The sequence below is a fragment of the Telopea speciosissima genome, chromosome 7 (assembly GCF_018873765.1).
Source record: "Telopea speciosissima isolate NSW1024214 ecotype Mountain lineage chromosome 7, Tspe_v1, whole genome shotgun sequence".
Classification (NCBI taxonomy): Eukaryota; Viridiplantae; Streptophyta; class Magnoliopsida; order Proteales; family Proteaceae; genus Telopea; species Telopea speciosissima.
The window spans coordinates 9875640-9890549 of record NC_057922.1 but is presented as its reverse complement, the minus strand read 5'-3'; the positions used below and the strand labels follow the sequence as shown (position 1 = coordinate 9890549).

The following is a 14910-nucleotide window of genomic DNA, read 5'->3' as shown; positions in this document are numbered from 1 at the left end:
TCAATTTGTTCCCAAGAGATATTTTTTCTATAGGGCGCATGGCTCAATAATTTCGCCTCTATTCATGGCTCAAAAATCTCTTCAATTTTGGGTCAGTCGTACACTCGCGTCCTTTTATAGGCGGGGCTTGATTGTTGCTTCCCACTTGTCTTTCATAAACAGAGAGAAAGGCGGTGACTGAACAACCACCGCTCTTGTTCTCTTTCCCGTTTCCAAGCCGTGTGATCATCTCTTATTTTTAACATTTTGTTTATTGGTTTTCAAAATCCACCTTCCGCGAGATTTTTTTTCTATACGCTGCATGGCTCAATAATTTCGCCACTATTCAAGGCTCAAAAATCTCTGATACCATTTAATCGTACGTTCTTTGGACACCTCATCCCGTGGAGGGAGCTCACCTTTTATAGGCGGTACTCGAAAATCGCTTTCTCACTTGTCTTTCATAAACAGAGAGATGGCGGTGACTAAACAACCAACGGTCTCATTCTTTTTCCCGTTTCCAAGCCGTGTGATCATCTCTTATTTTTACGTTCTGTTTATTGGTTCTCAAAGTCGACCTTTCGCGAGAATTTGTATTCAGGAGAAACGGAGAGGAAAAACAGCATTTCAGTAATTTGAGTACTCTATTGTTTGTACTTTGTATATGAATTCGATCGAACAGTTTAATGGCATGAGAAATCTTCCCACATTTATTATTGTCCGTATTGAGTTGAAAGTGTTAATTTTTTTTTTTATGAATCGACCCTATTATTTAGTGAGATATATTTTGAGATCCAAGAATAGGTTATTTCTCTTATACTTGGTAGCCTAGTTTATCTAGAGAGAAATATTATAATCTTATTATTATTTCATACTAAAAGTTTTACCTGGACGAAATCATGTGGTTTTTCTCTTTATTCTTAGAAGAGTTTTTCACGTTAAAATTGTTGTCTGTTTTTGTAGATTGGGTTAATTTATTTTAATATGTTATTATTTTATACATATTTAATTATCATTGTGAATCTTCGTTAACTTGCACACATGTGTGAAATTGTTATTTTTCCCAACAAGTGGTAACGAAACGAGATTCTTGATTCATATGCAAAAAGTGGGAGAGAAACATATCAAAACGGATGATTAGCTTCAATGAGAGCAACTAGATGATTTGGAAAGCAAAGATAGAAGATGTGTTAGATTTTAAGGATTTGTATGCATCAGTAGAGGGTGATGCAGTGAAACCCAAAGAGATGACTAATGCTGAATGGAAGACCATGGATCAAAAAGTCAATGGATTTATCTGACAATTTGTGAATGATAGTGTTTTTCATGAGTATCCACTGAGACGTCAATGCAATCACTATATAAGAAATTAGAAGAATTCTACAAAAGGAAGACTATTGGGCTGGGTTGTGCCTCTTTCCTCTTGCTTTCATCTTTCATCTTTCATCTTTAATCTACCTTCTATTTTCAATCTTTCATTCGTCATTTTCCTCTTTTTTTTGTTCAGTTCTCCTCACATGCCCCATCTCTCTTTTTCCCTCCTCTTCATTCCCCTTTTTTGTTTAGAACTCGGTTTTACCTACTTTGTTTTTTTTTTGGATTCGTGTAGCAGACTCCATTAGGTTGGGATAAGGCTGAGTTTGTACAAAAGAAAGACTACTAGCAATAAAGATTTCTTGATCAGAAAGCTTGTGAACCTGAAGTTCAGATAATGAAGCCTCAGTTGCAAAACATTTGAATGAGGTGCAAAATATTGTGAATAAACTCTGCTCTATGAAAATGGTGCTTGACAATGAACTACAAGTCTTCTTACTTCTCAACTAGTTGCCTAATAGTTGGAAAACATTGGTGGTGTCTCTTAGCAATTCTGCACCAAATAGAATGCTTTCGATGAGTCCAGTAACAGGAAGATTGTTGAATGAAGAGATAAGAAAAATATCATTGGGCTCGTCTCAGCAAGAAACACTTGTCACAGAAAATCAAGAGAGAAGTAAAAACAAATCAAGGAAGAAGATTACATGTCACTACTGCCAAAAAAAAGGGCATATGAAAAAGAAGTGCAGAAAACTCAAAAGAGACTAAAAAAAAATGATGAGGAGAAGACAGATGAATACGGTTTGACCACCATCGCCGTCTACAAAAAAGAAAGGCATATGAAAAAGGAGTGCATGAAACTCAAAAGAGACTCAAAAAAAAAAAGAAAAAGACGATGAAGAGAAGACAGATGAAATTGCTTCCACCACCATCGCCGTCTACTTAAACGACGACATTATTTAGATCCTGTATTACCTCCTCACTTGGGTGTTCATATTGATGATCTCATTGATTTTGTTCACAGATTCTCTTTCCATGACACATAATGATGGGGAAATTTTTCAACAAGATCTTATCAATAAAACTCATATAGGATGGTTAAGCAACTTGACATAGCTGTTGTGAGACTATGTTTGATTGTCAAGACAATGTGAGAGAGTACATCTTTTGTCCACTTAATTTCTTGTATTTTCCAAATGTTTGGTTGTTCTTTCCCAAAGAATAGTGTTACTACTAACTTTGAGGGCTAGATGACAGTCGGTAAGCTCTTGGCAGTAGAGGATCTGAATCATCCTCCTGTTTGTTGCTGCCTTTAGTGACAGAGTTTAAATTTTTACATCTCTTTCAGAACCATCTCATTTTTTTTTTTTTTTTGAAGAATAGTTGTGCATACAACTATGGAAGAAAGGTTTGATTCTGCATGAATCATTTCTTGTCACTGAGCTCTACTGGATCTATAGAATCCATGAAATCATCAGCAATATCTCCTGTTAGGGTTTTGAAAGGGTGGTTGAGGTTTGTGAGAAAAAGAGAAGTTGGTATCAGCCGTCGACCATGTAGATGAGGTCTGTTCAAATGGGTCTAAAACCATTTGGGTTTTATATTTTTATTTCCCGCCCAATACTCACTGCCACAGCATCACAACAACTGTGGAAGCATACAGAGAACCCTTGGGAAGTCCTTCCACATGAAAAGCCCATGTAGAGACAGACAATTGTCAAGCAGTTATGGTAATTAACTAAGTCAATTCCCTTCCTACTTATGAATGTTTTGTGATAAATGAAAAGAGAAGAATTATAATCTTATATGAGCACAAGGGATTGGAGGGTTTTAGGTTCTTGGATAGAACCAATTATTCCCCCTCCCTGTTCTTGTAAAGGTTTCATTTTAATGTAATAGATAAAGCTTTTTTTCTTAACCCTTCTTGCCTATCTCTTAACCATCCACACATGTTGTATGAATCAATTCATCTACATTTAGCCATCCCTTAGCTTCCAGGTCTTTATTTGAAGTTATATCAAGTGTTCCAACAACATCAATCCTTCAGTTCACTTTTATGCACTATATGGATTCTTCAAGAAATAAGTATAAAAAAATATCTGGTCACTCTTCCAGCTCCAACCCACTCAGTCATAGGATTCATGTTTTAGAAACTTGCAAGACCATTTAAGATGAATATGATGCACCTGAAGAAAGTGGAGACTCCTCATGACAAAATTAAGTACTCTGTTCACGGATATGGGTATGCAGGTCAGCTGAAGAAGAGGAATGGAGAGCCTGTAGATCGAGAAAGTACAGAACTCCTCAAGTGAAGATGGAATTGAGGGGGCGAAACATTCGAGTGATCGAACTGGATATATGACATATATACAAAATAATCAGTACAACCTCAAAATTCAGATCATGGAGGCTGAAGGAACAGGTCTGAGGAACAATGAATCAGTGTATGTATAAAATTTTTATATCGAAATATATTCTTGAGAGGAAAACCTCCCCTAAGTAGGAAACCTCCCAACATATTTTCCTTCTGAGCACTGCTATATGTTTATCACAATCTATTTGCTGTCCTTATTTTCAAGCACCTTCCATGGTGGTTTTCCCCACTCATTACCCATAAATTTATTCGAGTAAAAACAGAAACCTATTGATGATTAATCTCTTCTGGTCATTTTACTGTTCCTGACAGTCGAATTTTTATCACCTGCGGTTCCCTGACCGGTACGATTCCCTAGTGCCTCGAATAAAAGTGGGTGGACCTCACCAGGGCAGTGTTTTTGGTCAGGGGTGGAATAGTAATTTCAGCCCCCCTATGAGAGGAATTGCACAACCGTACCAGTCAGCGAACCTCAGAGGATAAAGGTCCATGACAACCCCTCTTCAAGTGATCTGAAAACCCATCCGGTCTTCATGCACTGGCACCTCTCTCTCTCTCTCTGAAGGTCAACAGTCTCCTCCTGTTCCTCGTCCCCTTCTTTTTGAATCATTCTTTAGGGTGGTGTTGTACAAGAATTTTTGCTGGAGAGAATCCTTGTTACAAACACAGTTCTTAAACTGTTACAGAAGATTGGAAAATGTGGAAAATGATGGAACCAAAGAAATACAGAAAAATTGTCCCCTTCTTCATCAGGGGCTTGCCCCGTATTTATATAGTTGGTGGGGATCTGCAATAGCCCATTCTTCGTAACCCATGGTCTTTCCTCATCGCACGGTTTTTTGGTACTTCCGTTCAGGATATGGTCCCCCTTCTGTCTTCGAGATTCCCGGTCCACGTGGGAGTTTTCTCTCAAGGGGGTCTCTAACCGCCATCCCCCATAGCTGTTACGCGCATGGGACTTTGTAGGCGTACCTTCCAAGTCACATCTCCTGGCGAGTCCCCGTGTACGTTCATGATTTAAAGTGGAAAGTATGGTATAACAGGTGGTGTTCCAAAATGGAACCCAGCCTAGACTTCCATTAAGGGTCATTTGATGAGAGAAACCAGTCGCTGGGATGTGAGAATGAAGTTTGAGTTCCCCACCCAAACATTTGATTTGTCTGGTTTTCTGTGCAGCATTTTCTGCCATAGTTATGCTTTAGTTTGGTATGAGCATCTCTAACTGAGCAGCATTTATTAAATACATAAAATAGGCAAACCTAATCCGGCCAATTTTAACAATGATCAATCAATAAGCATATAATACATAAATCCATCAAGAAAGCAGGAAAGGGTTATCAACCGAAGTCAGAGTGAGAGCTGCTTAGAGTGAAATCCGTGGAAGAAATTATGTAAGCAAATTATGTGTGAATTTAATTATTATTAACCTGTTTTATTAACATTAACAACAAAAATTTTAATACATTGAGAAGTCTATTTCTAGCAACGCCGGTGTCGTGTTTTCTTCTGCGTCCAATTCCATCAAGATTTTCCACCACGCTGTCTGTAGCTCTTTTTAGTAGATCCGACCAAGCCCTTGAAAACCCATCAGAGAAAACAATCGTCAAAAGGTTTCAAAATCTCAGGGAAAATTTCTTAGTTTTAAGAAATTGAATCATGTAGAGACCATTATTTATTAAAATGTTCATTAAAAAATAAAAGTATCGAAGGACAGTGCATGAAACAAAAGGAGAGTAATCAATCGTCCTAAACAAATTTTATTGAGTGAGAGGAGAGGACCCCTATTGGCTGTAGCATGCAAGATGAACTCTACTTTTTTGATCGATTGATCAAAGTCAAGGAAATGAAATCTTAAAGGGTATTTTAGAAAATATAAAAACCTAGTAGGGTATTTATAAACCCAAAACGGAGTGAATTGGTCTATTTCCTTGGCGGCTAGCCTTGTAGTAGCAGGAACATTATGTAGCTGCAAAAATTTTTCCAACCAATTGAATAAAAATAATGCAATTACAAAATTGTAGATTATGCAGCGGTCAAGACTAGGTTAAACCATAGGCCTGAGTCCAAGACCAATCTGGTATGATCTTAGGCTTGAAAATCTCAATCTTGGCCAGTTTACGGTATGGAAAAAACATAATCATCCGATGCCTTGAAATTTTAGAGTGGTTCAGTCAGGGCCAACCTTGCACACAAAAAAAAATTTTTAAAAAGCTTTTATGCTTAAATATTTTAAAGGAGAATATAAAAAACAAAGCATCCCATTACACGAAACTCCCGGTATTACAGGGTTTGGAAGGGGCAAATGTAGCCTAGCTGTACCCCTGTTTTGGAAGAGAGGCTATTTCAAAACTTTGAACCGGCAACAAATATCTCAAAAAGCCAACAATACCAATCGGAGTATAGAAAATGAGAATGGATCCATTTGTGCACCTTAGAAACCAACAACTGTCCTTTTTGTTCCCTTAAATACCCCTCTTTACCTTGTAAATTGCAACAATAGAACATGTGTTGGCTTCTGACATATACAGAAGAACTGAACTCGTAGAAAATGGTTTCATTAATCAGAGGCCGATGCGGATCACAAAGAAAGAGAGAGAGAGAGAGAACACTTTGAAGGATTAATCCTTCATGGCTGTACACTTTGAAGGATTAATCCAAACAAATGGAATCCTAAAGAAGGGAATTCAAAAGGAATTATTTTTAATTTTAATTGGATCAGATAATTGTTCACTTGCATGCGCATGTAGTAAGTATAAAGAATTCTTCTACCCAAAAAAAAAAAAAGGTATAAAGAATTCTGTAGAGTTGTCAATACGTACAAGTTTCAAAAATTTGAAGGGGAAAAAGTCGCAGCGCGACGTATAAAGTATCTTAAACGCGATACTAAACTCAACGGATGAATCTGAGCCGTTGAGATCTATCCTGTTAATCGCAACCGTTGAAAACACTGACAGGGAAACCGGCATTTTAAACTTAGTTAACTGGTTACAAATAAACAAAAAAAAAAACCGGAAAATACTGGAGGGAATTATATTGATTAAAAAAATAAAAAAGGGAAATCCATCTTCAGGACGAAGGTCGCGAAATTTGGAGGACGAAGCTCGCGATCTGTGATTCTGGCAATCCATTTTCAGGCAACGGATGGATTGATCACCTTAAAATCTCGGTACACCGGAGGGAATTATATTCAAAAGAGGGAAAAAAAAGAATTTTGGAGGACGAAGCTCGCGATCTGTGTTTTTCGGCAATCCATCTTCAGGCGATCCTTCAGTTGATCACTTCAAAATGTCAGTATACTGTGAAGGTTAGACGTCTATCCCACTCCTGTCGATCTTTGTTCCTTTATTTGAAATCATTGTTCATATAACTAGGGTTTCGACTGTAGTTCTCTGTTTCTTTCTCTCATTTTCTCATTTTATGCATTATAAAATTGACTCTTCTGTTTTTATGAGTTGTCCATTTAATTAGTTTTTCCTCTTTCTTACGTTTTAGGTTGAGTATTGCACCTGGAACGATTTTGATTATCCTTGTTGGGAGGTTTAAGGGGAAAAGGGTTGTTTTCTTGAAGCAACTTCCGTCTGGATTGCTTCTGGTTACCGGTGAGATTTATCTCTTTTCTGAGTACCTTGGATGTAAAAAAACCCTGTTTTTCAATTCGTTAAGAAAAGTTTATGCTGAGGTGATTTATGATATCTAAATATTTATCCCTGTGTGCTATTTTGCCAGAATATATAAATTCCTGGATACATTGCCTGCTTTGGTTGTTCCATTTTTAGGTGAGGATTTTGGCTTTTGTGCTAGAATTTTCTTTGGAGTCCTATATTTATGTAGCCTGTTCATTTCAGTGAGATGACGAGGACAAAGCTCTTTGTTACCTTATTTCCAATGAAAGCAACTGTGAGATGTTTCTATTAATGGTAAATTATTTAGTTCTCTGTTCCTCATATGCGTCCAATGGGATGATTGCAAGCATTTCTTTGGTAAGAGTGGGAAGATGTGGTCCATATGTTGGAAACTGTCTTTTAAGTCAGACATTTTTTTGGGTGGGCGGGGCGGGGGGGGGGGGGGGAGGTGGTGGTGGGGGGAGGAAACTCTATGTGTTAATATGCTTTGATAAAGATTTCTATAACCCTATGACCTGCTACTTAGATGAATCTTTGTTGCAGGCATAACTGTTGCTCCCTTGAAATCTATAGATATGAATTTTCAGACATTTCTATTACTTTGGAAACCAGTGTTCTAAGATCCCACCAGGACTGGCAGGTTGACTGGCTGACCCACAACCTGCCCCCTAAAACAGGGAGATCATCTCTGATGATTTTATCTTTAGCTAAACCCATTAAGATTTTGAAGATTCTTTCAAGGTTGGTTGAGCTGGTGATTCAACCAACCAAACTGTTATCTACCCACTACAAGGAAATGTTCCGTTATATCATTGGATATATATATTTCTTTTACATAAAAAAATGAGAAGAAAATATTATCTTTATCTTTCTTGAATGCTTGATGTCACAGAAGATGCATTTTAATGTTTTACTACTGCAAGAAATCTCATATGTTTATAACTAATTCCTTTGTTTTATTTATATCAATTTATAAATCTACTTATTGTCTGAACATAGAATTTTCCAACCCTCCAGTTGATCTGTTGGCCAACCCAGTAACCTGCCACCTGGTCTCCATAATGGTTATTGAGCTTGCTGGGTTTCAAAACATTGATGGCAACCATTTTTTGTTGCCATAGAGAATTTTAGTAGGAAATGAGAAGAATATTTGTTGATGTATGAAACTTGAATCACATGGATTAATTCTTCTGTTTAGTTTATGAAAAGATGTGAAATGACTGGAGACTATGATACTTAAGTATTGGGAAAGAGATTGATGATGCTGATATTGAGGTAGATGTTATTGTACAAATAGGTTAAGGGAATTTATAACATGAGGTCCATAAATCCCAATTTTATAATAGTACTCCACTATTTGTAGTGCTGTCTTAGCTGACAAATTTACCATTCAACTCTTTCAAAAGTAAAATAAAACCCCAAGGAAAGAGAATATTTTTTTCCTTATAGACAAATTTCATTAGAAACATAGAAAACAAACCACCCCCTCCCCCAAAAGACAAAAAAAAAAGAAAAAGAGACAGGTCGGCTAATGGGTGGACCTCATAGTTGTCACGGCATCTAGGCAACCCAAAGCATTGGAGGGAGTCCAGATGCAAGGCACCAACAACAAGGCGTCCAAAGCACCCACCTAGGCATCGCCTTGACAAGTATGGTGGGGCTAAACTTGAAGGGTTATGTTTAGGCTGGACAGTGGGGTTTGAGAAGAGATTATCAGGGATGGAATTGCTGGTCAATTTTGATGTTATGTAGCAAATTGGAGAGTAAAGAAAATAAAAGAAACGACGAAGTTGGAAGGAGAATGGAGAAGAGTTGTAGAATTGATTTAAAAAGATTTACCAAACCCCCATGTGAGTAAAAGAAGTTGAATGAATACCCAAAATGCCCCAACATCCTTCTCTCTGTCTCCTTCTTCTTCGACGGAACCAACCACTCCCTCGATCCCCCTCCCCTGCAATCCCGGCCCACCCTTCTCCTTGCAAATCCACCCTACACCTCCACCTAAGTGCTTTGTTCTGCCATGGCTCTAAGACCAATTTAATTTCTATCTAATAATCCCAAAGGCAAGGATTAGAAAAGCAACATGAGATCTAGAACCGCAGATCAACAATAACCCTAAAATAGAGAAATACCAGACCCCAATAAAGGATGATCAGATCTGGTTCCAATCCTAGTCGATGGATCTGACGACTATAAGTAATGTTTCCATAAATTTAGAAGTTAATCCAATGGCTACATTCAGAGATATAAATGATTCATCAAAATAGAAAGTGGCTAGAAGCAAATTCTCAGAATAAGTAAGTACAGAGATTAGCAACAGAACTGAGAAATAGTAAGTGAGAACTAACAGAATAGAAACTAATGAAGAAGTTGAGAAAATAATAATTGAACCATAGAATAGCAAGAGAAACCAAAATAGAAACATGGGTTTAGACTTAGCAACTAAAGAAACGAATTAGCGAGATAGGAAATAGAAATCAGCAGCAAATTAGAGTTCTAAACAAATTATGTTGCTGTTGCAGGAGTCAGGTATAGGCAGTGTTCTGCCAACAGATTGTGGAATCGATGGGAGAGAAAGATGGTACTGTCATCCCTAGAATCTGTTCTGTGGAACTGAATAGAACTCAACAGAAGTTAGAGGATAGAAATAACACTCAGAAGATTAAAACAGAATAGTAACTGATATACGCATGAATTAGAGTAATAGAAACTGACTTTGAAAAGAAAAAAGGAGAAGAAAATATAAGATATAAGAAAGGAAAAGGATATGGACTAGGCATCCCACCTAGAAATTGACCAGCATCTCACCAGTCCTCTTGGCATCCCACCAAGTTTGTTGTTACATCATACAATAGCACTTCACATCATGCATCTTGCAGAAATCAGCAAGTGTAACCTTTACGAATTGTTCAAATCGTGGGATAGTATGATCCCCAACTCCTTTATTAATAACCTTGCAACAATATAAGAAAATAGTAGCATATTAAATTCTTTATCACAACAGACCCTATCTTTGTTCTGCGCAAGGAGTTACAGAACTGAGGATCACTCTTTTAGAAAGTTACTAATTTTTGTCCAGATCGTAACTAACCATATGACCAGTGGATTGTCTCCTAATATTGAAAATTATAACCCTTCAACCGGCATACCTAGTCCATCTGACCAGCAGATTGTGAATGTAGTATTTTCTCTCTAAATCTGGTTCCTCCTAACTATGCAGTTCAGATTTCTTTTTGATTCTTGGTGATACTATTAGGTGATTAGGATACGATTAATTCCTCTGTGTAGAGTAGCAGAGGAAATCCTCTGAAGAAGAACAAGAACAATAAACCCACTATTGAAATTCAGTCCCTCAGTCCTCTTCTCTCTGTCCTCAAACGACGGTGGGATCTGCTTCTGAGTGACGATGGCCCATAAATGTTTATTTCAATTGGGGAAAAAAAGACTTGGAAATGAGGATGCGGAGAGTTACCCCTGACCATCTGAAGCACCCATCAACAACAAATGAAAATTACCCAAAGAAAGAAAGGGAGAGAAGATTCTGGTTTTTTGCTGAAACTCTCAAGGAGGCTTCAAAGGCTGAAGCATCTCCATTAATGGAAATTGAGAATTAGCAGAAAAGAAAAAGGGAGAATTTTGGGGGAGGAAATCAAACAGAGTTGCCAATTAATTTTTGGGAAATTGTAATTGGGAGACGAGAGCCAACGTCGACGCCACCGCCAGCCTTGACCAAGCCTACCTAACATTCTTCTTCTTCTTCTTCTTCTTCTTTCAAATAAACAAACACATTTGAGAAACTGTCGCCAATGGTTGAGCCTACCTAACGTTCTATTTTAAGCGATAATGGTTGGATCGATTCTCTATCAATTCGGTCAGACTCCAACAAAATTTCACTTGAGAAACTGTTGCCAGTGCCTCGTGCATGACCACAAAATTTCACATTTACACACACACAAACAGAGAGAGAGAGCGAGTTTGTCGTTTCCCAAAAGGTTGAACCCAAATGTGCATCTGGATTTTTTTTCCGACCTCCGACTTCTGCTACGCATAAAGTGAGAGGAAGAAGCTCCGACTTGTGCTACGCCAAACGGAGTGGACTAAGTTCATATATCTTCATAAAATAAAGATAGTCTATGCCTTTTTTGACCAAATATGGTCTGTTTCTGGTATGTAAGATACTTTTAGGGGGTGTCTGTGAAATTTTTCCAAAAAAAAAAAAAACAAAAAATTGGATCACTGTCATCGCTGGGTGATCATGAAGAGGTAATGCACCTGGGTGATCATGAATTTTAGGCCTCACCCTTAATACTATGGCCTTGATAATTCCATGTGGTCTTCGATTTCTAGAGGTATTTGTATTTGGAATAGCTTGTTTTGATTAAAACTATTCTATCTCATTGATTTTGCTTGAAATAATTCATCTTTTTTGTTTGAAAAAATTACACTGTCACCCCCTGAGGTTTGTACTAAATACAGAGAGACCCCCTGTATTTCTAAATTATACAACCGCACCCCCTAAATTCTCACTCTGTTAGTTAGATATTACGATGTTAGTTAAATTTGCCCTCAAATGACAAATATACCCCTTTTGGGCTGAACTTACCATTTTGCCCATAAGGCATCCCTATTACTTAATGAAGGTGTTTTTTCATATTTACCCCGTTTGTATGAAACACTAAATTTTTTTTTCTTTCTAATTTTACACTTAAAATAAACTTAATGGGACCCACCCCATCACCGGCCCTTCTTCTTCTTCTTCTTCTCCTTCTTCTTCCTCCTCCGCAACCCCACTAGCCCCAGCACCTGCTACAACCCAACCCCACCCGCCGCTACCCCCTTTTGCAACCCAACCCCACCACGTCTCATCCTCCCATCTCCCCCCTCCCTCTGCAGATGACGTCTATATCGGAGAAAAATTACTGCCAATTCAGTAACAATAGAAGAGAGAATTGAATTGATAAGATGAGGAGAAGAAGGGGAACGAAATTAAAAAAAAATAAAATTTTGGAGTAATAATCAAGAAAACCAGAGAGACTAGATGAGAGAAAATCTATAGGGAAAGGGAGAGAGAAAAAGACATTTCATTTTCGCTAATTCGCACCCTAGAGCTTGATAGCTCCCCTCTCTCTTCCATTCTTCCTTTTCTTTTTATCTTCCACCATTTTTTAATTCTGTTGACCGGTTACGAGTACCTGGTGCTTAGTTAACAAACCAAGTGCTTATGTGTGATTTCTTTGGTGCGGGATGGAAAAGATGGAAAAGAAGTTGAATAGATCAAGTGTCGCTACCCCCTTCTGCAACCCAACCCCTAAGCAACACTTGCAGAGCAAGAAAAAGAGCGAGAGAGAGAGAGAGAGAGAGAGAGAGATACGAACAAAGTAAAAGTTAAAAGCTAAAAAAAGGACTCACGCGAAGCGTAAAAGAGGAATTTATGAGGGTGATTGCTTCAGTAATCGTCCCGTTTAAGGGGGAGTGAAAGGCAATTGGTAAGTGGTCATTTCACTCCCATGTGAGGAATTGTAGGGACTTGTAGGGTGTCAGATTTGCCGGAGATAAAAATCCATTGAGTACCCACTCTTTTCTCAACCAGTTCAGTTCAGGATAAAAAAGTACTAGAAGATCATATAATGTTTAAAATACTAGAATATCCTCTAGTAGCTTCTAGGAATTTCACAAAAGACACTCACCGTACCCCTTGGAGGTAATTAGGAATATGCCTGTTTTCGCTAAATCGGTTACATACTACTTGACTTATTAGCAAAGGTGTATCACTCTCATGATATATTACGTAGTTTTTCAAATAATAATTTGCTTTTCAGGGGTTTAGAGCAATAGTGCAAGAAAACACTTTAGTAGGGTTGCAACAGGGTCGAGTTGGGCCTGGTTTTGTAGAACCCTAGTCTAATCCTAAGTCCCCTTAACTGGGCCCAGGCCCGACCCAAACTCAGGGCCTGAAAAATCTAATCCTGACCCGCCCTTAGGGTGGGGTCGGGCTGACCTTGATTGATCCTAATCATGGGAAGGGGAAAGGGAATGCATGGGCTGGAATGGGTCGGGGAGAAAATTATCAATTCTATGTAAACTATAATAAAATATATTTGATCACATATTATCTTCATATATAATATATCATATAACAAAATGTGGGTGACGTTTAGTTTATAAAATATATATTACATCAATATATATATTTTATAGCATAACTTAAAACAAGGTCGGGCCGGCCGGGGCAAGTCTTAGCTTGAGGCCTCAAGTCTGGCCTCAAATCCTGACCCGCCCTCAGGGCCAAATATCTCAGCCCAAGCCCTGTTCAGGCTCAGGGCAGGTTCGGATTTACAGAGCACTTGGAGAGAGAAGACCTTTACATGACATTGATGATTACCTCAAATATGTGACCTAAGATTGTAAAAGCCCAACCCAAACCCAAACCTTGCTACAAAATACATTTATATAGGTTGTGTATTGTTGCAAGTAAAAGGAAGGGAAATGGAACTGATTTTTTTTTTTCAAATGAATTTTTTATAATCTTGATTGTATAAGCTACTTAAAAAAAAATTTTGATAAGATAACCCACTTAAAACTTCTACCATAATTATAAGGGAAGTAGTTTTCTGTACGGGAGTGTGGCCTATGCCAGCACTCCCATGTGTCTATCTCTCTCCTTCTTAAAACAAGGGGTAGAGGTGTCTTTTCACATAAGGAAGAGAGAGTAGACTCATGGGAGTGCTGGCATAGGCCACACTCCCAAGAGAGAGATCTTTTTCTCTTCTAATTATATTTTTCAAATGTAATATATATTTTTCTTTTCAAATCGAAGAGGCATTTGGAAAGTAAAGTAAGACATAAACAAAGAGGTTCCATGGTCTAGTGGTGAGGACATTGGACTCTGAATCCAGTAACCCGAGTTCAAATCTCGGTGGAACCTTTCTTTTGACCCCAAGAGGGCATTTTTTTTGTTTTTGGGTAGGAACCCCAACAAGGTAGCTTGGTTGACAAAGACCAACAGGTCATGAGTTCAGATCTTCTTGGGGTCTTGCATGTGAACAAACAAACAAAGCCTTTGTGTAATTATTTATTTTTTGGGAAAATTTCAGGCACCCCCTAAAAGTATCTAATATCTCATAAACTTACCAAACTTGATCAAAATGTCACAGATACCCCAGACGTTAAGCAGGGTTACCCCTAAGAGAAAATGTCGATTCTATCCTCTTAATTATTTAAATAAAAAATAGGTAAATAATACTTAAGGTACCTAAATTATAAGTTCCCTCTACCTCACATCGGCCCCGGCTCTCCCTTTCCCCTCCATCTTGACTCCGGCTCCTTTGGCGGGAGCCAAAGATGGCACGGTACGTAACATGATTTTTTCTTCTTTTAAAATCAAAGAATAACGAGTGTATGTAAGTGACAACCTCCATGGATTCAGGTTCTGCATCGAACGAAAATAGGATCTTGAAAGGGGTGGGAATAGATTTCCTTAGGATTTGGATTTCTTGGCTTAAGAATCTCTAGATTAGAAAAACACTCAAAAAATTTTCTTGCCTTTGTTCCTTTCTGTAATTAGCGGATGATGGTGATGGAAAAAAAAAAAAAAAGAAGGAAAATGGGGGTGGGAGTTTG

At 38.0% G+C, this 14910-nt stretch overlaps 1 non-coding gene across 1 annotated transcript; it reads left to right on the top strand.

The window, feature by feature from the left end:
- Window positions 1-14143: 14143 nt before the first annotated feature.
- On the top strand, window positions 14144-14215 carry TRNAQ-CUG. Its single transcript has one exon. It is a non-coding gene; the product is annotated as a tRNA-Gln (tRNA).
- Window positions 14216-14910: the final 695 nt, after the last annotated feature.